Below are 19,992 nucleotides of genomic sequence, written 5' to 3' on the forward strand. Positions count from 1 at the left end.
ATAGCCCTCCTGATGGTCAATTTATGACTTAATTCCACAGACCTAGATTTTTTATTATTATTATTATTATTATGGATCATTGGGACTTCATGAAGTTCCCACAGGGTTTCAACTTAAATTAGTTTTTTATTTCAGAAGTAAATTATCGTAAGACGGTAAGGGCGCCTCTGAATGGACGATGATGTCACCGACTTCGCGTCACAACTAACATGAAACAGAGCTATCGCCGGATGTCTGTCTGTCTTTTTAAGCGTTGCCTGTGTGTTTTTTGATACGTCTGCATCCTTTTTTACAGAATATCTCAAAAACCATTAAAAAAAAAAATAGCCGCAACTTCATACGTAATACTTCCGTTTTTTGTTACAATTGGAAGCTTCCCGTATTTAAGTTAATGCCCAGTTTAACGGGAAGTGCAACTTTATAAAAACGAATTTGGCCAAAAAATGAATTCGTTTCAATTTGGTGAACATCTGTTCACTCGTTAAGATATTGTAACAAAGTTGACCTAAGGAAAGAAGAAAGGTCTAGATGTTCTGGAAGTTGGCCGAACAAAGTCTGTAACAGTTCACCACTGGGTAAACAAAAGGCAAGGCTTTACCTGAGCTGGAAAAGAAAGGGGCTAGATTGTTCAAGGAGTTTAGTGTCCGTAGCCTATAACGGTCCACCGCTGAGTAAAAGCCAGCTAAGGAAGCGGCCCCAGTTGTGGTGGTGGCAGTATGTGTTTTCCCCAACAAGTGAGTGGCAGGTGGGAGTGAGACAGACGGAGTTAAGAGTGAGACAGATGGAGTTAAAGTGGGGTACTCGTAGTTGGAGTGGGGGAGTCGCAGTTGGAGTCGCAGTCAGTCACAGTTGGAGAGAACCAGAGTCAGTCTCGGTTGGAGAGAGTCAGAGTTGAGTCGGAGTTCGAGAGAGTCAGTGTAGCGGAGTGCTTCAGAGTTAGCTAGTTGGGCAGGTAGTCAGTTAGTGAGTAGAGCTTTGTTAGTGCTGCTGAGACTAGTGCAATTCGGTGCAGTGCGGACCAGTGGTCAGTCGTGGAACAGTTTTGTGGCGTTACATAGTGAGTAAGTAACAGTAAACTGTTGTGACTGTTGTAAATGGTGACTGTAATGAATAGCGTTAGTTGCTAGTAAATGTTAATGTTAGTAATGTTAATGTGTTAATAAATCAGACTACTTATAAGTTTAGCGAGTTTTATTATTTATTGAACCCACATATTATTTAATAACTAGTGGCAGGCACTAGTTGTGTAAGTAAAGTTTTATTAGTAAAAGGACAAGAAAACTTTACAATATTCTTTTATTTTAAACCGTTAAACCTAGCAAGGATTGATCTCATACTATATACGTTTCCTTCCTTATAAACCTTATTTTTCAAAAAAAGACGGCGTTTTTACTGAAAGGTGTATAAATGGAAAACGAGAAAAAAGAAGTACCAGTAGAAAAGTGAAGAAAAGTGCCACCTATTTACTAAATAACCTGAATTCATATTTCTGTGTTACACAAAGAGAAGAAAAACGACACTTTTTTTTTCAATTTTAAAAGATTAAGAAAAACGCGTCCATTCAAATAAAACCAACCGGATTAAAAATAGGATACAAAGAAAATAAAAAAAACTTGCTAGATAGAGAGTGGTGGGAGATTATCTGAATATAGCCGGCCCTGAGAAGTGGGGAGATATTACGTCACACTAATTTATAAAATGGTGGGGGTAACTGGTGCTAAGGAGTGGGGGATAAGATTGTAGGGAGAGAGAGAAAAGACACCTCATTAACGTCTTTTAGTGTTAACATTAAATTCAAAGCGACATTTTCTGTCTTATTATTATTTTTTCTTTTTTTTCCCCTCCATCCTTAAATGATCCACTCATTTTTCCGAGTACTAATGAAAAGGCAACAAACGACACACCTACACGCGCTCACACTCTGTGGGACAAAAAAGGAAATAATTAAATATACAAACTGCGCATGTCACAATTTTTTTTTTGTGTTCCCCCACCACTACGGCTCCTTATGAAATTTGAAAAGACGTTTAACTGGATATAACCATCTTTTTGTAAGTCATTTTCTATAATAAATAAAAATAAATCGAAAACAGAGCTAGTACACATATCGATTTGGTCCTTCGACCATAAAAAAACCGTGTCCCCTTCTATCAGAATATACAGGGTGATCCATTTAAAAAGCACCAATCGCAAATAACTTTTTAGGAAAGTGGAATTTTGAAAAAAAAACCCATGAAGTAAACTATAGTTTGTTTTTTTTTTGGTCTAGTTTTCAAATTTTCCACCCCCGATGCTGTATCTTTATTTTTGGCCCAGGAGTTACGGCCAAAAACCCAATTGGGGTTTCATAAGGACCACTGGTTTTAACAATGATTATGAAAACTACATAAAAAAATTTTGTGAAAAATGTCGTTAAATCCGTTTCGATACCCCTAATATTTGTCGAGATATTTAAGTTCAAAGTTACTATTTTATCAACTCGTGAACGGTTTTCAATATTAATTTTCCACCAGAAATACCCGTTTTGGGAGGTCCTCTGACTGCAAAAATGTTATTTGTGACGCAGTGAACAAAAATAATAATAATTAAAGATGTTAAAACATGTAGTGTGACGTAATGGTTATGGGTGAATCAGGATAAATTAGTTTTATCATCAAATAAAAGCAACCATCACATCATGTTAATGTACTCCTGTATGTAAGACTTCTTGAACTGTGATTACGGTAAGAATATCTTGCCAGGTTGTTGGTCTAGTGATCAAGAGCGTGGCTTTGTAAGTGAGAGATCCCCAGTTTGAATCCCGCGTATGCAGTTATTCATAATACTTTTTTTTTTTAATAAAATGTAGTCACACGAGGGATTTCTAAAATCATTACTTTTTTCTCCAATAAAAATTGCTATTACTCAGAAAGTTTCAGTACGAGAATTCGGATTCTGATGACAGAGGTTAGAGAAAGACAGATAAATTTTTCTAAAAAATTGATACCATTTTGAAGCATAAGTTACGAGGGTCGTTTGAAAAGTCCGTGCAAAGTCAGAGAGATAGCATTACTGGCGCGTATCGAGGTTATGTTTAGTTAGTAGCATCTCTTGGAAGAACACACACCAAGTTTCAGCCAGATCGGTCTATTTCTTTGTGTTTGGCATTCGTTTGAATCGAGGAAGTCGAGTGATTTTCAAAAAATGGACGAAAAAGAATTTCGTGTGTTGATTAAACACTACTTTATGAAAGGCAAAACGCCTCAGGAGACTAAAGAGAAGCTTGATAAACATTATGGTGACTCTGCACCTTCGATTAGAACAGTTTATAGGTGGTTTCAAAGTTTTCGGAGTGGCCATATGGGCACAAGTGACGCTGAACGTTCTGGACGCCCTGTTGAGGTTACTACTCCAGAAATCATTGATAAAATCCATGATATGGTGATGGATGACAGAAGAGTGAAGGTGCGTGAGATTGCTAGTGCTGTGGGCATCTCGAATGAACGGGTACATAATATTTTGCATCAACATTTGGACATGACAAAGCTATCCGCAAGATGGGTGCCGCGATTGCTCACGCTTGACCAAAAACGAAATCGTGTGAAGTGTTGCAAGGACGGGTTTGCAGCTGTTCCAGAAGAATCCGCAGGACTTTAAGCGTCGTTTCGTCGTCACTGTGGATGAAACATGGATACATCACTACACTCCTGAGACCAAAGAACAATCTAAACAATGGGTTACCAAGGGGGAATCTGCGCCAAAAAAAGGCGAAGACCGTTCCTTCGGCCTGTAAAACTATTACAGGTGCATATTATTCATCGTTATTGGACCGTTTGAAAACCGAGCTGCAAGAAAAACGCCCACGATTGGCCCACAAAAAAAGTCCTTTTCCATCACGACAACGCACCAGCTCACAACTCAGCAGTTGTGGTCGCAAAATTAATGGAAATAGGGTTCCAACTCGTTTCACATCCCCCCTATTCTCCAGACTTGGCTTCCTCGGACTACTATTTGTTCTCCAATATGAAGAAATGGCTGGCGGGAAAAAGATTTTATTCAAACGAGGAGGTGATTGCAGAAACGAATGGCTATTTTTCAGACTTGGACAAATTCCTATTATTCGGAAGGGATCAACAAACTAGAGCAGCGTTGGACGAAGTGTATAAGCCTAAAAGGAGACTATGTTGAAAAATAAAAAAGGTTTACCCCAAAAAATTAAGTAGTTTTTATTTTTGCACGGACTTTTCAAACGACCCTCGTATTCTCCAAACAGCCTGAAATCTTCCTCCTGGATACTGGGAAAAAATGAAAGTAATCGAAAATTTTTGAAGAAAACTCATTAGGCCCTTATGTGATCATTATCCGATCTAGGTGCTGGCCCACTTTTTAGTAAAAGTTTCCTGGTCTAATGTGGGCTTTCAAACGGTATATCATTTTCCAGGATTCCTTTTGTCTTCGTATGAGAAATTACGTTTGTTTCGCAAGAAAACGTGTTCACGAGCACTCAACAGTGTTTTTTTGCCTTTTTTTTTTGGCATTGGCGTTCGCCATACTGCCAGCATCGTCTAGGTTCACCCTGTGTATATAATATTTTTTTTTCTCTCAAAAATAGGGTCAACGATTTTTTTTAAAAAAAAAACATTTGAAACACATTTAGGTCTACAGTTTATTTTGTCTTAAATTTTTCCCACAGGAAAATTAGATTCGTGGCACTTTCGAGAGAGAGACTGGATTGGTTTTCCTTTTAAATTTCCACTTCATTAGAATCTACGATCTTATATCGTACAATATTATAAATCTGCGTAAATAATATGGCTAAGATGCCAAGTTTAAAGACAATTATAAAACCGGAAGTATTGTTTTAATGATTGAATTTTGGAATTTCCAAAGATATTTTGGAAAATTTCTTGAACTTCATTTTCTCTAAACCTCGTAAACTCGTAAATAATTCGCCAAGAATTTTTTTTAAAGCTTTTTAAGGACAGATTTAAGTCCTTTCTAAAGTACCACTGCATCTATCGTAATTTGCATTTTTACAATTCTGAATCTTAGTAATAATTTATATTTAAAAAATAAATGCAGTATAAAAGAAATTATTCAAGTTAGAACGTCAAAGATTTTAACATCAAGCTAGTCAAAGATTGTTTTTTTTTAATAATAATTTTTCTCCCCCAATGTTTACATTCAAGGTTATCTTATAACCTTCCTAACCTATACGCACATGTTGATGTACAGAACCTGTTGTTTACATACTGTATATATATTGTAGCATTAAATATTATTTGCATATTCAATATTACTTGTAGCTTGGAAGAAGACTATTCTTTCCACGTGACCTATCACGTGAATAGGTCACGTGTAGACTTGCCGCCCGCCCAATAATTGGTATCTGGGTCCTCCGCATTATTCCATTATTGAGGTTCAATAGTTGCTCTAGTAGAACAATCTTCTACTGCTAATATTGATCGTTGATTGTTACTAGAATATCTGTGTGTATGTATTCATGCAGGATTGTATTTGTATATTGAAGAAGTACTTATAGTTGTTCATTTGAACATTGAAAGCGGTCAAACTATTTCATTTTTAACGAACCTGCACGGACATGTTTGGCTGCAAATGGCGGTGTGTAGATATTGTAGTATGGGAAAATTAATTTTCTTCCGTTTATCTAGGGAGAGAATATCAATTTATTATATAGGAACAATTTATGTATAATACAGGCTTAAGGGTATTTTATCACTATATACAAAAGGGCCCAGTCAGGGCGTCCATTACACGCACAGAGTTATAAACCTCCATGGTTAGGAAAAAAAAGAAGTAATAATTTTTATGACCTCTGGTAGAGAGAGAGAGACCATCAGGTGGAATGTACGTTCCCATTCCTCTGGGAACCCATGGGATATTCATCTTACAGGCACATTGTTCCTTCACTACTTTATACCAACTTTATTTACTTATTTATTTATTTTGTATTTAAATAAAGTTTATTTTAAATTCTCTCCAAATTGTCCGACTGTTCACAATAACAGCACACCGTTACGTAATCATGTGTTCACGGTCTCAAAACTCACATGACTTCCTCTTACATCATTAAATTTTCTCGAAACTTGCAGTTTATACTAAAAAATAGTTCACTTCAATTATTGTTGTACATGTTCACTTTTAAAGGTGGGAAAACAACTGCACATGTTCGCTTTTCCGGAAAGCTTATAACCGCTCGGCTATCGTGGCGCCTCCCTGAAATAGTTCTTTCTTCACAGAAAATCCAAAGAAAAATGATCCCTTTCGCCCTAAAGGGTCTTCAATCAAATTTTCCACGGGAAAATATTTCAAATAAAAGCTACAGAATCTGCATATGCGCAGGTTAAAAATAAAAATGGGAAACCGATTTTATAAAGTGGCACTTCCGTTTTGGTTGATTTTGCCCAATTTTTTTTTTTTTTTTGTAAATAATTGATGGTGGCACCGAAATCATTTTAGCCAATTTAAATTTCCAGCGATAGTTATTTTTTTTAGTCAATATCGACTTAAAATCGCTTTGGGCTCAATACCGGTGAATTTCCGGTGAGAACTCAAAATTCGAACTTTGACGCGATCTAACTGGTATTTCCTGTTAAAAAAAAAAAAATAAATAAAATCGATATTGAAACTTTGTCATTATCGCGATGATTTTCTTTATACCTTGATAAGATACAAATTCAGCATGATCACAGAGAACTTCTTACGTAAGGGAAGAGATAGTGAAGTAATTAATAATTTATTGTGTTAGACACCGGGGGGAAAAAATGGCCCCCCCTCGACTGGAATGAGGTCTAAGTATTGATCGACAGAGCGTGTCTTTACAGGAGGGTGCATACTGTGGGTACACACGGCCGGAATTTGACTCGCTTTTTACCATTGATTCGTAGTGTCTAGTGAAACTCAGCTGGACTTCACTCTGCGGAAGCAAGTGCAGCAATCGTGGCTTATTTTAGAAATTGAATATTCGCCGGAAGTAAATGTTTCGAGCTACTCGTACTCTGAGAATATAATTAACTCCAACCAGTAGTTTCCGTTTTGGCTCCAAGTTGAGACTACTCAAAAAAAATTACGGCATACAAACGTAGCTTAGGTGCAAATAATTTATTTTATTTATTTATTTTAATTTTAATAACAGACACTATCGACTACTTAAAAGACTCTTAGTCGATAGATCAAAACTCTTTCTAGACAACAAAAGACTTGATTTATACTTCTATTTTAAAACCCATCTGGGCGTATGGAATAGAACCGTGGGGTTCAACCAAACGCTCCAATCTCCGAAAGGATTCAATCTCTTCAATCTAAAATATACTTCGATCTATTGTAAACGCTCCATTTTATGTCTCCCAACCTGGACTATAAATACTGAACCTTAACATTCCTTTTATCGCCCAAGACCTTAAAACACGATACAGAAAACTTTCCACTTCAGCCTGCAATCTCATATAAATCGTTTAGCTCAAAATTTTTCTTCTAGAACTCTTCCTGATAACCCGGACAAGACGTCCTTAAAAGACAGTGGAGCCTCGTGATCTCCTCTCAAGTGAAGAGAGTGGACTAACAGTCTAATGTTTTGGAGTGTTACCACTGGGGTAACTTCTCTACTCGTTACCTTATCATTTACTACTCAATTGTATCACTGTTACTTATAGCGCCAACGTGCTGATTGTGGCAAAAATAAGCGCAAAAAAAAATTATCAAATTAAATTTTAAATTAATCAAACCAAGATTCGTAAAATGAAATAAATATGGGTACTTACAGACTGACAGAACTGCCAAGGCAATTATTTGAAGGCACCTACCTGCAACACAAAACAGAATTTGATTTTATCAAAATGAAATTTAAGAAATACTAGTCCAAAATTCAAATCCATTTTTATTTTTATAAATCCGTTATTATTAGCCGAATATCCCTGGTTTACGTTCCTTCGAGAATTCTAGTCCACGATGGAATCCCTCCACATCATTCCATTAGAACAAAACCGGATGGGAAGATGAGGAAATCACCCCAATTAAACTAAGTATACACCATAACTTGACAAATATCGGAATGTCAGTGTTCTCTGTAACAAAAGAACCCTGACTGTAGGCCGGCAGTTTACTGGGAAAACCTCCCAGCGCCAGCAACGTCAGATGTTGATGAGCCTTAAATTAAAAAAGAAGAAAAGAAATCAGCATGTCCTAAAGGCTGAAACTGACAAATTAATTAACAGATTGTTTAATCCCGTCGGGAAATCAGCAACTCTACCTGTGTTTTTACTGTATTTTAGAAGCCAGATGCTGGGTTATGTAGCAACATTGAGATTTCTACCACTCAGCAGTGATTTTAAAGAAGTCTGTTTGTACGTCGGTTAGAGTACTTCTTCCCTCATTCAGCAAATCGTAATCCACAAGGGTTTTAATCATTTCCTGAGATCTCCTAACAGAGAAGTTTGAATGGATTTAGCCAGTGTTTACAGATATTTCCTGGTGGAAAGGAGCGCAGTAGTTATCAGAGAGTGTCTTTAGCTTTCCCTTAATGGGGTTAGGAACCTCTGGCCTTCTTAATCCTCTTCTCTTTAACCACTTCTCCAGCATCCATACGCACCAGTGCTCTTCAAATAATATTTCTTCCAGTGGGAAGGAATAATTTTAATTAAACGAAGGGCAACATCATTTTGCGCTTTGTTTGTTCTGTTTGTGTCGGTCTCAAGCTTAAACTCCTTAAAGTTCAAAACTTTCCTTTAGATATCCAAAAGCGCATCTCATTTGGGTCCAATCTATTCGTGGGATACCCAATAAAAGAATGAATTACATGAAGATTTTCAATTTTAAGATACACGTTTAATTGCTACTAGCATTCCTCAGTTTTTGGGCCTTATATTCTACTGAAATGACGTCAAAGACGATAAGTCTAGTCCCTCCCAGACGAGGTCCTTTTCATCTGAGCAATATATACTGGAAATCTTTTCCAAGTCCTATTCTTCAATATTCGATTGAGTCGGAATGGGTTCTTGGACTAGTCAAGGTCAAAAAAGTCTGTGACAATTTATCGGTAGGACCTTTTGATACTTCACCACGATAACCGAGCGGTTAGAGGCTAGACCCGCAAAGCTAAGATGTATTGCGGTACTAGGCTATATTCCCAGTCTATACCTTTAATGGTTAATATGAGAAATTTATAGTAAAGTATGTTTGCTAATCGCCACGATAGCCGAGCGGTTAGAGGCTAGACCCGCAAAGCTAAGATGTATTGCGGTACTAGGCTATATTCCCCTGTCTATACCTTTAATGGTTAATATGAGAAATTTATAGTAAAGTATGTTTGCTAGTCGCCACGGTAGCCGAGCGGTTAGAGGCTAGACCCGCAAAGCTAAGATGTATTGCGGTACTAGGCTATATTCTCCTGTCTATACCTTTAATGGTTAATATGAGAAATTTATAGTAAAGTATGTTTGCTAGTCGCCACGGTAGCCGAGCGGTTAGAGGCTAGACCCGCAATGCTAAGATGTATTGCGGTACTAGGCTATACACCCAGTCTATACCTTTAATGGTTAATATGAGAAATTTATAGTAAAGTATGTTTGCTAATCGCCTCCGTCCACGACATCTACTTTGGTATTTTTTTTCGTATAGCCTGCTTAGAAAAATTGTAACTTTATTGAAACGATTTCTTCAATTTTTTCCAAAAAAAAATTACTCCAATGTTTCTCTTGTAAATTCCGATGGTTCTTGGGGTAATGGTTAGTTACGTTTTCCTCTTAAAAAAAACAAAAAAAAACCTTTATAACGGTTCACTCAGCTGTTTCTCATTCAATAATAAAGAGCGGGAATCCAGTTTAATTAAAAGCTGTAAAACGGAAGTGCTATATAAAATTATTATAAATAACGGCATGGAGAAAACTAATCACAAATATTTGAGAAAAATTGTCTATATATCTACAAATTCAAGAAAAACCAGTGGAAAACTACCACTCTTCGCAGCAGACCTTCATAAATCTTTGCCAGAAACTGCTAACTACTTTCTCCGCCATTAGACTCTGGGAAATTACGTCTGGTTTAAAGAAAATTGTGTATCTACTGAAGGGAAAAGTTATAGGAACATTTCCGCCGGCAACTTTTACTTAAATAAAGGTCCAGTTTTTCCGCGATTTCGTCCTCTGATCCTCAAGAGCATTAACGTCTTTTGAATGTTGAATGAATCTATGTTAACAGCTAGAAATATTTTCTGAAATATGACTGCATTTCCCGACATTTCTATATATGCTCCTCGTTTCCATAAAAAGAAAAAAAAGAAAACCTGTCTTCCTGGGATATAACGATGATAAACGAGCTCTAGGAATTAGTAGCAAAGCGAAGGGTAGGTATTTTGCCGTATCCACCCACACGAGAGCGCTCTAGTGTCAGGATGAAGATTAGTGTAGCTTGGAAAAGCTGTCAACAGCTTCAGCCTTCACTGAAGTGTAAACACTTGTGCACAAACTAAAGCACACAGCACATGGAAAGAAAAAAGAAGCACAACGTTTATCTAAAAAAATGTTACAGCCCGCACATACCTATTCAAAAAGAATATACGCCTACGTAATTGTATTCACAGTATTTCTCAACAGGCCTACCGTAAATAAATTTTTAAAAAAATGTACAAACATTGCCATTGTCTCTTCCAAACCAAACACACTCATGACTGTGCTTTCCAAGACAATAAAATGGACTTCAAAAGGGCTGATGGAAATGAAGCTGCTAACCAATTACCAGATAATAAGTATATGAATAATTCCTTTTCAATAATAATAATAAGTCAAGAGATTTCCTGACAGAAGTGGAAAAACTGATCAGCTGTTCCACGCCACACTGAGGAGTGTGACAATCTACCCTCCTTTAAACTGATTAGACACGACGCTAGCCTAATTCCTATCTAGTTCAAACGTATCCCCAGTTCTGGTTTCAGGCACTGCTCCCAAAAGATCTGTTCTACAAGAATTGTCAGGCGCCACGATAGCCGAGCGGTTAGAGGCTAGACCCGCAATGCTAAGATGTATTGCGGTGCTAGGCTTTATTCCCAGTCTATACCTTTAATGGTTAATATGAGAAATTTAAAGTAAAGTACGTTTGTTAGTCGCCACGGTAGTCGAGCGGTTAGAGGCTAGACCCGCAATGCTAAGATGTATTGCGGTACTAGGCTATATTCCCAGTCTATACCTTTAATGGTTAATATGAGAAATTTTGCAGTAAAGTATGTTTGCTAGTCGCCTCCGTCCACGGCACCTAATTTGGTAGTTGGAAGTAAAGTGAGCCTGAAAATATAGGCATTATTTTACTTTATTTACAAGGATTGTCCAGAAGTTAAAAAAAAAAAAAAAGGAATGAGGTAGATTTAGAAGCTGTTAGTGCTTTCATCGCGGTTTGGATGTCCGAAAAAGATGAGAAATTCCTCAGTTTTTCAAGGTCTTTTTTTTCAGGTTTTCCTCAGCACAGCCAAAAAGTTTCTGCCTGAAATAGCATACTGTGAAGGCCAAATAGTCTTTCCATGAATATCTCAGGGTACCAACATGAAGACATCGGCTCCCTTACTGCAGGGCTCTTTCTTGTGTGGATTTAGGTTATTGTCGTCTGGTCCTGGGATATAGTCCCAAGTTATGATCTTTAAAAGATCCTAGGACTACTTTGCTATTTTTATCCACGCGTCTAGCACAGGAGCATTTAATCTTCCAAAATCGAGTAGTGTTCACAGGCTATGTGTGCTAGGGTCTTGAGGCAATTTCGTCTTTTCTAGAAGATTGCTGGAAAAATTCTAGTGAGTATTCCAAGTATTTCAATGATTCAGTGAATGTTTTGAAGAAGAAACAGTTCTTTGTTCGCTTTGTCCAAGATTTAATAACGTACCATAATCTAAGTGGGTAGTGTCACTAATGTAGAATTGAAGAAAACTGAGAAACTATAACAGGCGACGGTTCGTTCGGGGGTCGTTAAGCGGACCGGGCTTACGACCTGGCCGACGATGTCCCCCTTCGTCGCCATGAATCTGTCCCAGTTTTGCAACAACTTGCCCACCAACTAGAGCGGGCCACGGCCAATCTGAATACCCAAGAAACTAGAGCGTTCATACCTCCCTCCACTGCACATACTTCTTAGCTGACTTCTTGTTGCCGCCTCCAAGTACAACACCAAGGACAACTAGAGGGCCTTCCCTTTTCTTGTACTTAATTCCTACAACATTATTTAGCTACTACAATGTTACAACATTAATCCTAACTTAACATGTGCTAGTCGGCTATTTCTTTAACATAATAAATAAATAAAAGAATATATTTTAAGAGTTTAAACGAATTTACTCATCGAATTTACACCATAACTACCTCGTCATTACTCTCCAATTCACCAAGATGGGAAATCTTTCCAAGATTAGGGAGACATTATGACAGAGAAAAAAAAGGAGACTCCATAGAGTTTAGGGAGCTATTTATTTCTATCCTATAAATTAATCCTGTTTTCTTCGCAAATAAAGACTCGAACCATCCCTTAAAGTTTTCAACTTTATTACGGGAACTAAAACAAATATTTTTGTGTGTGTAAATTTTACTTTAATTAAAATTTTTTTATTTTATCTCCTTAAAAAAAAATTACAGTTCAAAAAGTTCAGTATAAGGGACGATTAAACGCCAAAAGGGTTTAAAAATCAGCAAGTACCCAATATTTCATTCATACTTTACTATAAATTGCTCATATTAACCATTAAAGGTATAGGACTGGGAATATAGCCTAGTACCGCAATACACCTTAGCTTTGCGGGTATAGTCTCTAACCGCTCGGCTATCGTGGCGACTAGCAAACATACTTTACTATAAATTTCTCATATTTACCATTAAAGGTATAGACTGGGAATATAGCCTAGTACCGCAATACACCTTAGCTTTGCGGGTCTAGTCTCTAACCGCTCGGCTATCGTGGCGCCTAGCAAACATACTTTACTATAAATTTCTCATATTTACCATTAAAGTTATAGACTGGGAATATAGCCTAGTACCGCAATACATCTTAGCATTGCGGGTCTTGCCTATAACCGCTTGGCTACCGTGGCGCTTTACAAACTGTACACTGTTCATAAGGGTGACCTTACTATTCGCCCAAGTATAATACCTCCACCAATGCCAATGAAAACATTGTTATACAATAAAGTCTCTTCTAATTTTTGGAATCCTGTCAATGGTGGACACAAAGCTCTTGCCAAATATCTATTTTTCATTAATAAATATCCTCATCATAATAAATTCTCTCACCATTTCTGGGGTCACTAGTTTGGTCGGCAAAGAAGATTAAGAGTCATAAGGAACACTTTATCAACAGCCTCTTAAGCATTCCGTTTCATTTCACATTTTTGATTAAACGAGCGAAGAAGAAGGAAGAGAGACAAATCTAGGGTGGAACACTCTCACTGCTTCCTCTTCCTAGTATTTTCACTATTTCCGTCTTCAGTGGATCTAAAAATGGGTATTTTCGGTCAAAACACAAAAAGGAAACTACCCAATGACAATATTTTCCCTTACAAAGATATGTATATTGCTGATGCGTTCCATTTATGCACAGCCATTCATTTCAATTTGGATAAGGTTAAAACTATAACAAAAGTTTACGTTCCAAACAGTTAACTGATACAAAGATAACACTTTAAAACAATAAACATCGATATATATCATCTAAACTTGAATCGAGTGAAAAAAAAAACAAAAAAACAATAAACTGAATCGATAGCAATACACACAGAATGGACAGAATAAATATTCTTACAGCTGCTGCTGCTGCTTCTATCCGCACTATAAATAAGCAGGTCTACCAAACTAAATCCATATCATCTAATTCAAAGCACGGCCTTCTATATTCCAAGCAATTCCAGAAATGTAAATATACATACTCGTACATACTCTTTTATCTATGTATACATATACATATTTAAGTTAACTCTTGGTGTATTTGTATATATACAGCACGCTTAGGTTATTGGAAATGATTGAAAAAAGCAATTCTGATAGTAAGTCCAAAATTTTTGTATTACGTCACAACAATAGCGTTATTGACTCCTATTTCTTTAGGCCAGCTTTACATCCACCAAAATAAAATGCCAAAATAGGTGTGGACGGAGGCAACTATCAAACATACTTTACTATAAATTTCTCATATTAACCATTAAAGGTATAGACTAGGGAATATAGCCTAGTACCGCAATACATCTTAGCAATGTGGGTCTAGCCTCTAAAACCGCACGGCTAACGTGGCGCCCAAGGAATGAATACTAAGTATAAAGCTATTATTTCAAACTTAAGAGATATTCAAAGCGATCGTAGAATCAGATTTGTGAATTTGTGTACTCACCGGAAATACCTAATAAATACTTTGTCAAAAATTAAGAAAGTCTTTTAAAAGGACTTAAGCACGTAAAAGAGTATGACGAAACAGTTCTAGTTTTAAGGCAACGATTAATACATTATGCTAAATATTTATTTATTTAGTACAAACCAATGTCAATGGCACTTCGGCGACTACTTATAGTTTGTAACCTAGCGCTAAATATGGCCAATTTAAATACCAAGCCGCAAATGAATAATTCATAAAGAAAGGTAAAGTTGATAAATCAGATTACATCAGAACTGGAAGGGAGAGGAAACTGTAGTAGGGCTTAGTCGACTGCCAATATAGCACCTTCCTTCCGGCTGAAAACCTGTTCACCAATTCTTACGGCGCCCTCTACAAATCTTTTAACTTTAAAATCTGTCCCATCCTGATTTATAATATAACACCTTCTCATTCATTCAGTTAGCTCTCGGTATTTTTTGGATTAGGCGCGTCAACTTCTAAGATCGTTGGGGCCTGGAGCTTTTTTTTCCAGTGCACTGCCTGTTTCCAGACATTGTCCTCTCGTTACAGACAACACTGTCCATCACCATACAGTGAACTAAAAGAAGCTGCTAGGGCAGATAGCTGGATACGAACTGAGTGTTTCCGAATTGGAACCCAGTATGCACCAACCACCCAGGTAATTCTGAGCCTTTTTGATCTTAATACAAATTAAAGTATATTCGTGTTTTCAATACTTTACCTTAATATAACTTCCATTTCTATTTGTATTCCAGTTAATAACTTCTACGTGCTAATAATTTCCATAGAATATTCCACTTTCATTTTTTTTTTAATTCAAGTTAATATAATTTGAAATTACAACTGAACCATGTGTGTAACCATGGTGTTTTAATTTTTCATAAAAATAAAGATGAATGGTCCAGCACAAATCTAAGATACACTGATAGTTCTGTTCTAAATGTGTGGGTATATTATGAATCACAAACTCGATCCGAATTCCATCTTATAAATTGGTCTAATTATTGCAATATTTTACACTAGAGAACTTACTACCATTTGGCAAGCTTTAAAACCGTTTTGACGTGAATACGTCTTTAAATTTGCTATCATATGGAGGCAATCCAAAAAACCTAATGATAACAAAATCGGGGGATACAGTTTGGCATTATAGTTTCGAATCTATCGTCCACATCCAAAATTGGATTAGACCACTGGATAGCTAAAGGATCAAAGAATTCATTACGATAAGCAAGGACTGTGACGCATCGCTCGCGATGTAGGGGGAAGCGCCGCCATTTTGCTGCGTATCGAAATTTGCAATTAGTATAACTTTTGACTCGGAGAAGCTACGATGTTCGTTTAAGTTTTAATCGTCAGCTGTCGTCACAATCTATCGATTGTATATAAAACATTAGTGTAAAATAGTGACAGTGAATATAATAAGGTGTTAGAATAAAAAAATATTATCAAAAATATATAATGTCGGCCTATATGTACGGTGACCATTCGTACTGTTTTTGGCAGGACAGTACTGTTTTTTAAGACGCTGTCCTTCTTTTTTTTTTAAGCATAAATGTCCTGTTTTTTATTCATTTGTACTGCTTCGTACTGTTTTTCAATGAAATTTTAATTATACTCAATGAAATTAATGAAAATATGAATATTTTTTCGAAGATTTATGTATGATTTTGTTAAGATCTGATCTTCATATTGTGAAAATTAGATATATTTGTATATTATTGTCGTTAGTATAGTTTTAAAGAATGTGACATTAAAACAAAATTTTGTTGTAATTTTAAAAGACTGACTATTTTTTCTATTTACAAGAGTTACTATTTACATTTTGTTACTAATTAATAAGTGTATAGTGCAAGCAGTCGCTCAGTTTCGGCTGAACATGGGCCATATTATATGGCCATTGTTTTGTAATAACCGATCTCGTCTTAATAAACGTATTAATATTTTTTATAGTTTTTTTTTTTGCTCCTTGTCCTGTTTTTTGATACAAAAATAATGGTCACCGTACCTATACGCGTCGAAAAGCCAAAACCAAATACAGAGATCGTATACGGTTGGAAAGGGCTTCTCAAGAACAATCGAATAGTAATAAGAAAACACCATATGACCGAGTCAAGTTGTGCCGTCGGGAATGTAAAAGAATGAACGCGGCCGAGCGGATCAACGACGGTGTCAGTACATCTGCAGCTGGGGCGGTTGAAATTGAAGCAAGTGGATGATGAAATCGCTTCTACATCGACAACGGACTATATACGTAGGCATAGATTGTGTCCAATCGTCGATTTGTTTCCTTGATTTCATCCTAAATACATAAATAAAAATATTTTATATAAAAAATATAACCCGTTACGTAAACGTATTCACGTACAACACACGGCCGTGTCCATGGACCGTGTCATGACACAGCTACAGTTTTTTTTTTTTTTTTTACAGAAAAATTTTCAAGAGGCTGTGGAAATCTTAAGCAACACCAACTAAAAAGAAAAGTATTATTTTATTTAATGATTTAAGGCGCGTCAAAATCTTGTCTTGGTTAACCAGCGCCCGAAACGTTTTACAGTGCACTGCCAGCCTCCGGACAGTGTTCACTCGTTAAAGACAACACTGTATATCACCGTGGGCAGTGGTAGAAATAACTCTAATCGTATTGTTTCAGTAAAGTTTTAGTAAACTAAGCTGATTCAGGAGCTGAAATTTTTTCAGTAAGGTAGCACTTACGGTGGACGGATTTAGACCAAAAAAAAAAAGACTGTAGTGTGGCATCCTCTGGTGGTTCTTAAACGAAATATCAAATTTCAACTTTTTTGTGCGATCAATAGCTTCTTTTTTTTGGAGTAACGGTGTATACATTCATCAGTGACATACTCTCAAATGACATCATTCTAACGTCATCTCACTTCATACTAGTGCGAGGGGAAGTCAAATTTTAATTTGAACATAAATAAAAAACTTACTAATTTTCCATTGACAGGAAGCTCAACTAGAAACCTTCATAACTTCCTTTCATTAAAGCTAATCAATAAGGCATTTGCAAATAAAAAACTAAACTTCAAAGTGACGACTACTAAAGAGGAAGTGATGGAATTCAGCGAACAAAGTAATAGTTTTCAAACGGATGAACACGCCATCTTCCAAACTTATTACGTAACAAATTCAAGATCTCCCACTATATTTGGAGGTAAGCGACATAATTACGTTTCTAATAAAGTTTCTCGCTAAATTTATGAAGTACCAAGCCGGGGGGGGGGGCGCTGGTGGAATTTCATCCTAGAATTTCTATCATCATTTCTGGGGCTTTGACGTGGTGACCTTAGTGGTATTGATGTAGCTGTAGCATTTTTTGAAGAGATGGGTAGACTAGATAGTCTGGAATGCTTGCCATTCCCATTTTAGGGCTGATGCGGTAGACGAGAAGGGGTCTCGGGCTCTTTTGTGCTGAGTTCCTTGATAAAAGTTCAGGATAAACAGCGAGTAGTATGTATTTGGGCGTTCTGGGACGAATTTTTGTGCAGCTGGAAGTGACGTCATAATGACGTCACAAGACATACCCCTCGCCCAAATTTTGTGGTCCAAATGGATGAGGGTGTTAGGGGTATGTCGTCACCATGACGTCATATCACGTCATCATGACGTAACATGACTTCAGCATAACAACACATTTTTCCTTGTTGCACATTTCCTACATCACAAGACATAACCCCCCCCGCCACCTTTCCTCCAGTTCCAAATGGATGAGAGGCATATTAGTGGGGCAGTGCACTAATAAATTGGCTCCTGTTGCCAATAAACTGGATGATGGAGGACGCGCCTTAAAGTAACCAACAACAAAAAAAAACTGTCATTCAATATGTGAGTAAAATTCCAAATTTGAAGTAAAAATGGTTGGGCGGAAATGCCCAAATTTATGGCTAAATCAATTTTGAATCTAGAGAACAAATAGTTCCTAAGTTTCAAGCAAAGAGCTTCTTGACTCTTGCTCTGTTGCAGGAGCGAATATTTCACTGGAATGTGTCACTTAAGATAAGGCGTCGCCTCAGTACCACCTAACACGAGTGGTAAAATGTGAGTAAAAAATATGATAGGAAAGCGAAAGCTGCAGGAAATTAATATCTACTTAGTAAGCTTTTACAAGCACGGAAATGTTTCTCAGTGAGGTAATTGCTTTTCTCTCATTCTGTAGTTGTCTTTTCTTTTTTTTTTCTTTTTTAGAACACAACAGCAATTGTAGCAATCTGCTAAGATCAGTTAATTGTGTAAAGCGGCACACGAGAAGATGTAGGTTAGATAACAGTGTAGAGCCAGGGGTAACCTTCCTCGACCAACCATCCTCCCACAACACAGGCTTTATAGAATCAGAAAAGCGTGGGACGAGTTTATCCTGGAGTTGTTTTTTTTTTTTCCTTTCTCCTGTTATCGTGCTCCAGACTGTATAGTGACCAGAAGTAGCACAGGGGACGCACTCTATCTGGCTAATGGAGAAACAAGACGGAGGACCTATACTGAAGGTCACTGAAGGACCAGCGCGGGTGGGACTCAGGCGGTTGGTTTTTAATTTGTAATTCTCTTAGCAATGTGTACGGGCCCTTAATGATGGTAGATCCTGTCTTACACACACACACACCCAGTAATGTCTTTCTAACGACTAATACTCATCCAAGATTTTTGCCCTCTCACGTTCAGTCTCTTCGTATCTTCTAGAGGCCATTTTCAAAAACGGAAGTCATTCCCATTCTTTCTCATTTCTGTTAATCTCCTTTGTTTCCTGTTTCCCTTTCACTCTTAATAAATAGTACTTCATCTACTTCTTCACGAGAAAATTAAAAAAAAAAAAAAAAAAACATCTCGGAACTCTTGCAGAAACAGAACTAAACTAGCATCGTTTTAAATTTTCAAAATTAAATTCCATAAGTTGCAGCTGCGGAAGTGCATTGCCTGTGACCACTCTCGGTGAGAGATACATCCACTCACTTTCTTCACTTTGATTGTTAAATACCGCATTTTCCCTTGGGTAGATTTAGATTTATTTTTGTTAACAGGGAAACAGTATTCTATTAGGCGCCACGATAGCCGAACGGTTAGAGGCTAGACCCGCAATGCTAAGATGTATTGCGGTACTAGACTATATTCCCAGTATATTCCTTTAATGCTTAATATGAGAAATTTATAGTAAAGTATGTTTGCTAGCCGCCACGATAGCCGAACGGTTAGAGGCTAGACCCGCAAAGCTAAGATGTATTGCGGTACTAGGCTATATTCCCCGGTCTATACCTTTAATGGTTAATATGAGAAATTTATAGTAAAGTATGTTTGCTAGCCGCCACGATAGCCGAACGGTTAGAGGCTAGACCCGCAAAGCTAAGATGTATTGCGGTACTAGGCTATATTCCCAGTCTATACCTTTAATGGTTAATATGAGAAATTTACAAGTAAAGTATGTTTGCTAGCCGCCACGATAGCCGAACGGTTAGAGGCTAGACCCGCAAAGCTAAGATGTATTGCGGTACTAGGCTATATTCCCCGGTCTATACCTTTAATGGTTAATATGAGAAATTTACAAGTAAAGTATGTTTGCTAGTCGCCACGATAGCCGAACGGTTAGAGGCTAGACCCGCAAAGCTAAGATGTATTGCGGTACTAGGCTAT

The 19,992-nt window shown here is 37.1% G+C and overlaps 1 protein-coding gene across 18 annotated transcripts in view; it reads right to left on the reverse strand.

Moving 5' to 3' along the window:
• Window positions 1-19,992, reverse strand: part of gogo (thrombospondin-1 like protein golden goal) — a 499,603-nt gene that overhangs the window by 444,530 nt on the left and 35,081 nt on the right. For 3 of the 18 annotated variants that reach the window (XM_074124397.1, XM_074124343.1, XM_074124308.1), the window contains exon 1: window positions 15,071-15,161. The exons of 12 other annotated variants lie outside the window; for them this stretch is intronic. The gene's annotated coding sequence lies outside the window, so the exon portion shown is untranslated. Of the gene's footprint in view, window positions 1-15,070; window positions 15,168-19,992 lie in introns of those variants that run through there. 3 more of the 18 variants (XM_074124378.1, XM_074124314.1, XM_074124294.1) reach the window with 2 other exon arrangements.

Source organism: Rhodnius prolixus, unplaced genomic scaffold (assembly GCF_049639745.1).
Source record: "Rhodnius prolixus isolate KJV_2025 unplaced genomic scaffold, Rpr scaffold_1, whole genome shotgun sequence".
Lineage (NCBI taxonomy): Eukaryota > Metazoa > Arthropoda > Insecta > Hemiptera > Reduviidae > Rhodnius > Rhodnius prolixus.